Source organism: Berghia stephanieae, chromosome 12 (genome assembly GCF_034508935.2).
Source record: "Berghia stephanieae isolate SIO BIC M18660-M18661 chromosome 12, UCSD_Bste_1.3, whole genome shotgun sequence".
NCBI lineage: Eukaryota > Metazoa > Mollusca > Gastropoda > Nudibranchia > Aeolidiidae > Berghia > Berghia stephanieae.
Window position 1 is genome coordinate 3,308,953 of NC_088371.1, and position 8,996 is coordinate 3,317,948.

Genomic DNA, 8,996 nt, shown 5'->3' on the forward strand with positions numbered 1-8,996 from the left:
AAAAAAAAAAAAAAAAAAAAAATGCAGTTGGCGAATTCTACTTCGCAGACAGCAAAGAAGGAAAACTAAAAGTGCCTCTGGACGGATTAGTGCCTCTGGACGGATTAGTGCCTCTGGACGGACTAGTGCCTCTGGACGGATTAGTGCCTCTGGACGGATTAGTGCCTCTGGACAGGTGGAGAGAAAAAAAAATTCTCCAAGTTCTAGGAGATAGAACTTTGAAGAAGTAAAGTAAAGTAAAGTAAATGTATTTATACGTGTTATGACACTCTCGCACCCGCCGCCGCCGCGCGCCGCACCGCCAGCATGCCGAGCCGAGCAGAGCAAGGACTCGAAGGCTGGCCGATCGGGCCGGGCCGTGCCGTGCCGGGTGGAAAGGTGGCCGAGACAAACCCTGCTGGAGGGAAAATCTCAGCGTCCGGGGCTTAGTCTCAACGGATCGCCGTACCAGGACAGCTCTAACGCTTACACACCCCGACGGAATACATGTGGTCCGCACGCGATTTCTTGCCCCTAACGGACGTGGATGATACCGACCCAGCCACGCGCACCACAGATCTAGCGCGCGTGACGAGCGGGCCGGTCACGGCACTAGCCGACGAACCCGAGGGTTGCCGGCTTAATGTTGCCTGCACGCTCAGGGCCCTAGCTAAGCTCACCCTTGCTCACCGGGCGGGGTTCCGACTTAGAGGCGTTCAGTCGTACTCCCACGGACGTAGCCTGGCGCCATCGGCCTGACGACCGGACGCGCGAACCAGAGGTCCGAACTCACCGTTCCTCTCGTACTGAGCAAGATTACCGTGGCAAGGGCGCTTCATCAGTAGGATAAAACTAACCTGTCTCACGACGGTCTAAACCCAGCTCACGTTCCCTGTTGGCGGGTGAACAATCCGACACTTGGCGAATTCTGCTTCGCAATGATAGGAAGAGCCGACATCGAAGGATCAATCAGCGACGTCGCTATGAACGCTTGGCCGCCACAAGCCAGTTATCCCTGTGGTAACTTTTCTGACACCTCTCGCTTGAAACTCCCAACGTCGAAAGGATCGATAGGCCACGCTTTCACGGCCAGTATTCGTACTGAAAATCCTGGTCGAGCAGGCATTTGCCCTTTTGCTCTACGCGAGGTTTCCGTCCTCGCTGAGCCCGCCTTGGGACACCTTCGCTGCGCTTTAGAAGATGTACCGCCCCAGTCAAACTCCCCGTCCGAGGCTGTCCCCGGCAGGGTCGCTGTCGCCGTCGTGACCGCGTCGGGGGGAGTCGGTGGACTCCCCGAGCCCGACGCGACGGCGGCTTGACGTCTGAACCTCGTACGCCTCCTACCTGCAAGAAGGCGCCGAGTCCCCACTCCGTCGGGTAAGTGGAGGTCCCGCGGGGGTAGCGGTATTTCACTGTCGCGCCCGAAGACGCTACCGCCTATGCTACACCCCCCACGCTCCTCCACAGAGTCGGACTAGAGTCAAGCTCGACAGGGTCTTCTTTCCCCGCTGATTTCACCAAGCCCGTTCCCTTGGCTGTGATTTCGCCGGGGCGTAGATAGGGACAGTGGGAATCTCGTTAATCCGTTCGTGCGCGTCGCTAATTAGACGACGAGGCATTTGGCTACCTTAAGAGAGTCATAGTTACTCCCGCCGTTTACCCGCGCTTATGCGAATCTCTTCACTTTGACATTCTGAGCACTGGGCAGAAATCACGTCCCGTAAACACCTTTTCAGGCTGTCGAGACGCTCTGTTTTAATTAGACAGTCGGATTCCCCCTGTCCGTGACAGTTCTGAGACAGCGTGAGTCGGAGGTCGCGTCGGTTGTCCCCCGCGCAGCCAACGCGCCCCGCGAAGGGGCGTCAGCCGAGCGAGGCCGCTCGGCCCGGGGCCCCACGGGTTTCCGCGCACGTCTCTCCCCCTCGGAGTGTCCCCTCAGGGTGCGTGCGGTTCTGCCCGCTTCCTCCCCTAGCCCGACCGTCCCGGCCCTCAGAGCCAATCCTTCTCCCGAAGTTACGGATCCATTTTGCCGACTTCCCTTACCTACATTACTCCGTGGACCAGAGGCTGCTAACCTAGGAGACCTGCTGCGGACATGAGTACGGCCGGGCAGCGAGATTGACGTGCCCTCGACGGGGTTTTCACGGACCGCCGTGAGCGCTCCGGACGCAGCCATGTCTTACGGCGACGCTTTTCGGCCTGGCCAGCCCTTTCTCCGGTCGACCCGATTCCAGGGCGAACCAGACCTTAAAAAGAGACGACGGCTCTCCCCGGTGCCCACGGCAGCGTTCCCCGTTCTGTCGGCGTCGCCGCGGCGCCCCCCACGCCGGAACGTAGTCGCGACGAGGGGGGCCGTTCTCCGCCGCCCGGTTCCGAGCGAACCTTAACTGGATTCCCTTTCGGCGGTCGCAGGGTGACTGACAGGCCAGGCGCGGCGCCCGTTCGGCCGCCCGCCCGGCGCGTGTTTCGTACCCGCTTCAGCAAGGGAGCTAACCCGCCCCTTAGGACCGACTCACCCACGTACATGCACTGTTCCCGCGGAACCATTCCCCACTTCGGCCTTGAAAAGTACTCTCCGTTCAATATTTGCTACTACCACCAAGATCTTCACCCGCGGCGGCTCCGAACGGGATCGCTCCCGGACTTTCACGCCACCGCGGCGCACCTCCTACTCGCCCCGGCCTGCCCGGGGAGGGGAGTCGCACCCCTCCCGCTGGCGGGGCGGCCCGGTGTGGGTCCGACGCTCAGCGCCATCCATTTTCAGGGCGGGTCGGTTCGGCAGGTGAGTTGTTACACACTCCTTGGCGGATTCCGACTTCCGTGGCCACCGCCCTGCTGTCAGTACCGACCCACACCTTTTAGCTTTCCCGTGAGCGTCCTGCGTTGGGCACCACAACCGGGCGTTCGGTTCATCCCGCAGCGCCAGTTCTGCTTACCAAAAATGGCCCACTCGGCACCCGTGATTCTAGGCCAGGCCCCGTGCGAGGCGGGTCTGGCGCCTCACCCGTTGAAAGTTTGAGAGTAGGACGAGGGCGTTTCGCCCCCGATGCCTCCAACCATTCGCTTTACCGAGTGAAAATCGTTCCGTCGGCACCGGCTATCCTGAGGGAAACTTCGGAGGGAACCAGCTACTAGATGGTTCGATTGGTCTTTCGCCCCTACGCCCAAGTCGGGCGGTCGATTTGCACGTCAGAGTCGCTTCGAGCCTCCACCAGAGTTTCCCCCGGCTTCGCTCTGCTCAGGCGTAGATCACCATCTATCGGGTCCCGACGCCTGCACTCATGCTCCGACAGGGCCGTCAACGCGGCGACCGCCGGGCCGGCGGTGCGCTCCGGGGACTCGGTGAGTCGCCCGAGAGATCCCGCCCTCGGCCCGCGAGGGCCTCTCGCTTTCACTTCGCCGTGGGGTTTAGTGGAAACCCTGCGGCTCGCACAGGCGTCGGACTCCTTGGTCCGTGTTTCAAGACGGGTCGGGCAGGTACCGGAATAACGCTGCGCACCTTTCGACGGACCGGAGCCGCCCGCCCGGGAGGCCGAAACCCCCCGGGGCGAACCGCCGCCGTTTGTCCGCGGTCGACCACGGCACCCGAATACGACCGCTCTCGTGCCAACTCGCGCCCACGATCCGCAGGCCGACGACCCGCGTAGGGCGCGCGGACGAGACGGCCCGGTGCCGGTGGCAGCGGAGACCCGCCGTGGTGGGGCACGCGCCCGACCCCGAACTCGGAAGGCGTCCCCGTCTCCGGGGCGCCTCCGCGGGGGGCACGGGCGACCAGCCGCCACGGCGGGACACGTCGCTCGGCTCAGCCAGTTTACCCCTTGGCGGTTTCACGCGCTTTGCACCCTCTCTTCAGAGTTCTTTTCAACTTTCCCTCACAGTACTTGTTCGCTATCGGACTCGCGCAGGTACTTAGCCTTAGGTGGAGTTTACCACCCGCTTCGGGCTGCACTGCCAAGCAACCCGACTCCGGGGTCGAGGTCGGCGGAAGGGAGCGCCGCCGGCAAGGGCCTGGCACCCGCTCTGGGCAAGCCACGCTCGAGAAGACTCGCGCGGCGCTCCCGATCCCGCTCGACACCGACCCGAACGCTACAGCTCCCCGCGGGCACGGGCCCAGGGGGTTTCAGCGCTGGGCTCTTCCCGCTTCACTCGCCGTTACTGGGGGAGTCCCCGTTGGTTTCTTTTCCTCCGCTTACTGAAATGCTTTAGTTCGGCGGGTACCCTCGTCCGATATGAGGTCGGCAGATCGCCCCATCCGTCGGGTTCGCCGCGCGTCGTTATACTTACTTCCCCGCATACCCCCACGAAGCCCTCGCTCGCGTGTACATCGAGCAGGCCCGAGGATTGAGGAAGAAGCAGCCGATCGCGTGCGTGCTTCCCCGTCTTCGGTGCGCGTCTTATTCGTCGTCCCCCGCCCATACCCAGAGGCCGGGTGGGGACGACGTCTCCCGTGGTCAGACGGGAGCCCTCGATCTACGGCCGCCAGTCGGGCCGAGACCCGACCGGTACGGCACGTCGCGCCGCTCAGTCCCCCCGAGAAGACCGGTTGCGGCGACGTCGTAGGGCCGACCCTCATACGGACGTGGCCGGTGACTTACGCCCACGGCCGCAATTTGCGTTCAAGACGTCGATGTTCAATGAGGCAGCTGCAGTTCACACGACTCAATACGGCTGGCCGCACTCTTCATCGACGCGCGAGCCGAGTGATCCACCGCCAAAGGTTGTATTTATTTTCTCTCGCTTAAGGGCCAAACGACGACAAAGGGTGGGGGGGGCAAGCGTTGCGCGCGCGGTTACTCGCGGCGCAACGCCGCCGCCCCGTTTATCAGCCTGGACCGCTCCCCGGCCAGGGAGCAGCCCGGCCTCACCGGACAGTGTTTTAACCCTTCACCCGTCGGGCGGGCGGGCTGGGGGCAAAACGAAATCGGACGTGATCCTACCGAAGGTTCACCTACGGTAACCTTGTTACGACTTTTACCCTCTCGGGGCAGCGCAGTTCGGGCGACATCGCGACGACTGCGATTTCAGGAGCCGAAGCTCCGTCTCGCCGGCCACTCCGGGGCCCTGGCTGCGCCGTCCACCGAAGGTAGCGACGGGCGGTGTGTACAAAGGGCAGGGACGTAGTCGGCACGGGATGCTGACCCGTGACTACGTGGCATTCCGAGTTCACGGCCCAACTCGCAGGAAGACCGACCCCGGACATGAAGACTCCTACGCTCACGGTCTACACCGCGCCGGCTGGCGCCACCACTGTAGCACACGTGCAGCCCAGGACGTCTAAGGGCATCACAGACCTGTTATGGCTCCATCTCGTACGCACTGCTCGAGGTCAATCCCTGCAGGACGCGGCCTGCGCGACGGCGGTCCGGGGCACCGCCTCTCCCTGAGTGGGAAGACCGACGCCCGACCCGAGAGCCGAACGCCGACCCAACCCGTGAGACGGACCCCTCTTGACCGCCGTTTGTTATCCGCCAGGGCAGAGTCTCGCCCGTTATCGGAATGAACCAGACGGATCGCTCCACGGGCTAGCAACGGCCATGCACCACCACCCACCGAATCATGAAAGAGCCTCAGTCTGTCAATCCACGCGGTGTCCGGACCTGGTAAGCTTCCCCGTGTTGAGTCAAATTGAGCCGCAGGCTCCACTCCTGGTGGTGCCCTTCCGTCAATTCCTTTAAGTTTCAGCCTTGCGACCGTACTCCCCCCGGAGCCCAGGCACTCTGATTTCTCCGGGGCCTCGCGAGGCTTCCCCACAGGGGACGTCCCCGCGTAACCGGTCGGCATGGTTTACTGTCGGAACTACCGCGGTACCTGATCGCGTTCGTTCCTCCGACTTTCGTTCATGATCAACGAAGGCGCTCTTGGCCGGTGCCTTCGCTCTTGTTCGTCCCACCGCGATCGTCGGATTCCACCCCTCCCGCGGTAGTACGCCGCCCCCCGGCCGTCTCTATAGACCTCGCCCACCGCCCCCACGGAGACCGGTCCCGTGGTTACATTGCGGGGCGGTGGCGTCATCACATCGTTCCGAGCAAAGCTGTGCGAGCACGACCTGCTTTGAGCACTCCAATTGATTCAGGGAGAACACGCCCGTACCTTAGTGTCGGCCCAGATACGCCACGTACCAAGCCGACACGGCTTAAGACGGAAAGAGACTAAACCGGCAGCGACGGGCAAGCGATGCCCGGCGAGATCCGTCGCGAGGGTCCGGTTGCGGCACCGGAAGGCACCGCTTGCTCCATCCCCAAAACCACGACGGTGCATAATCGCCGGGGCAACGTCACCCGCGGTTTGTCGCTGCCGTCACCTCAGAGATCCAACTACGAGCGTTTTAAACGCAGCAACTACAACATACGCCATCGGAGCTGGAATTACCGCGGCTGCTGGCACCAGGCTTGCCCTCCGATAGGTCATCAACGGCACGTGTTTGGTCTACGCTCAATCCGACCGCTAGGCTCGCATGCGAGCCCAGCCCCGACATTTATCTTCACTACCTCACCGTGCTGGGAGTGGGTAAGTTGCGCGCCTGCTGCCACCCTTAAGCGTGGTAGCCGTCTCGCAGGCTCCCTCTCCGGGATCGAACCCTGATCCTCCGTCACCCGTAGCCAACACGGGGGGCTCTTGCCCGGGCCGTCTAAATTTGATGGGACGGCGAGCAAACGGGCACGCCGCTAACAGCGGTCGTCACATACCCAGAGTTCGCCTCAGCCTGGCGGGCGGCGTTAACCACCCGCCGCCGGTCAAGATCCTAATAAATGCGCCCTCTCCCCGCGGAGGTAACCCCGTTAGGAGGAGGACTCGTGTGCACGTATTAGCTCTGGGATTCCTACAGGTGTCCGGACAAACATCGCCCACCCCGTGTATTATCGCCGATATACTGAGCAGTTCGCGGCTTCCCCTTCTGTGTAGGGTGAGCATAGGCGTGCATGGCTTAACCCTCAAGACAAGCATAAGACTACAGGCAGGATCAACCTGGTAGCGTATCCATTTCCAACCCGGCGGGACGGACCCGCTGGGACAGGAGGCTACGGGCGCCGACGACCGAAGCCCAGACGCCGAGAACTCCCAGCGCTCGACTCCTTCGCCGACGGCCCTTCTCGACTCTACCGCACAAACGTTCACCCCTTCGGCCTTCTCGCTGCTGGGTCGGACTGCTCCGACCGCCCGGACACGCTCGCGCTCACACGACTCTAGGTCCTCTACCGAGGAGCTAACCTGGGACCGACTCCGGACTCTCCGACCACCGCTCGTCCAGGCGCTGGTGACCGTGGGTGCAAAGCTGTGTCCCCTCAGGGTGCGTCGAAAAAGTACCTCTGGATGTATCCCTGCAAGAGGAAATATGTCAGCGTACAGGGCTCAGTCTCAACGGTACGGCACGCCGTCCGCTTACAACACCCCGACGGAATACATGTGATTGCCGCCCCTAACGGTCGTGGATGATACCGACCCAGCCACGCGCACCACAGATCTAGCGCGCCTGACGAGCGGGTCGGTCACGGCACTAGCCGACGAACCCGGGGGTTGCCGGCTTAATGTAGCCTGCACGCTCGGGGCCTTAGTTAAGCTCGCCTTTGTTCGACGGGCGGGATTCCGACCTAGAGGCGTTCAGTCGTACTCCCACGGACGTAGCCTGGCGCCATCGTAATCACGACCGGCGCGCCAACCAGTGGTCCGAATTCACCTTTACTCCCGTACTGAGCTAGATTACCGTGACAAAGGCATCTGGAAGGAACCGGTTTAGTCAAGCGGTGGTAGCCTTATTTCAGTCGCCACGCTCCTCCACTGAGTTTGTCTCAAGCTCGACATGGTCTGATTTTACCGCTTGTCTCTCTATCCATTCAACCTTTTTCACAAACCGATTTGGGATTATTTCGCCTGTGAGGGGAGGCTCTCAAATTTTCTTGTTCCGTCCAAAAATTGCCACGCCCGCTGAGTGACGAGTGCCTATCTGAGATGGCTGCAATTATCCAGCCTTTTGTTACTTTGGTCAGTGGCCTGCATGAAGTTGCCCAAAGTGTCACAGCTGTAGCTCATAAATATCACACTACAATGTTATCACGGCGTATCAAGGTAACACTATTTTCTGTAACGGCATGGCTAAATCATTTGACGGTCTATCCTATAGCGCGATCTGCCAAGTCTCGCCGTGTCTACAAACAACAACGGGCTAGCCAATTGCCTAATAAACCCTGATGGTCGAAGTGCGTGAAACGGGGTCTCACTCCTCACCTGGGAATGGCGCTTTCTGTCGCAAAATCAATCATTTTGTCCAGCTAAGTAGGGCCTAGCGGATTAAGAGGAAGCTAGAAGGTGCCTAGCTAAGTAGAGAAGTTGGGTACTAGAAGGTGCCTAACTAAGTAGAGAAGTTGGGTGCTAGAAGGTGCCTAGCAATGAAATTATTTCAGACGTACGATTGATTTTGCGACAAGTGTCACCGCCAAGTGGGGAACAAACTCCGCAACATGCTATCCAGCCATGAGAATTTACCAGACAATGGGAAGATCGTTGCAGAATGATACAGTTGGTCGCTGTCGCTGTCAACGCATATGTGATCATCGATGCGCAGTAAGCCACCACACGCCTGTCAACACAGCCTTACGGCGCTCGGTCGTGTGTCTCTATGAACCCACCGCCTGGATACATCGTGTGAACATCGTAGCGTGATACCATTAGAAGCTGCGGCAGTATAAATGACGGGGAAACGACACGTGTTGTAGGCCATCATCTCATCCGGAGCCAACATCCGGAGCTCTCACAACAGAAAAAGGGCTTCGGAGAAAAGGGGCTTCCGATTGTACCATATGCTCAATCAGACCATCTCAATATTGCAATAACGCGGCAGTGCACAACTACTCTCGGAGACTCCACCCCTCACAGTCTACACTACGCTAATTGCCATCACCGCCCCTCGTGCACATAGGGACGTCTAAGGGCATCAAAGACCTGTTATGGCACCAGTCCAGGTCAACTAATACACCATTGATCGAATCAAGAATGGGCCACGCCACGATCACTCTGTCAAT

General features: G+C 60.5%; 2 non-coding genes and 1 pseudogene across 2 annotated transcripts; all 3 read right to left on the minus strand.

Moving 5' to 3' along the window:
* Positions 1 to 404: 404 nt before the first annotated feature.
* Positions 405 to 4,217, minus strand: LOC144958434 (large subunit ribosomal RNA). Its single transcript, XR_013642436.1, has one exon. It is a non-coding gene; the product is annotated as a large subunit ribosomal RNA (ribosomal RNA).
* A 325-nt stretch (positions 4,218 to 4,542) lies between these two features.
* Positions 4,543 to 4,699, minus strand: LOC144958422 (5.8S ribosomal RNA). Its single transcript, XR_013642424.1, has one exon. It is a non-coding gene; the product is annotated as a 5.8S ribosomal RNA (ribosomal RNA).
* Positions 4,700 to 4,904: 205 nt separating this feature from the next.
* Positions 4,905 to 6,951, minus strand: LOC144958433 (small subunit ribosomal RNA; annotated as a pseudogene).
* Positions 6,952 to 8,996: the final 2,045 nt, after the last annotated feature.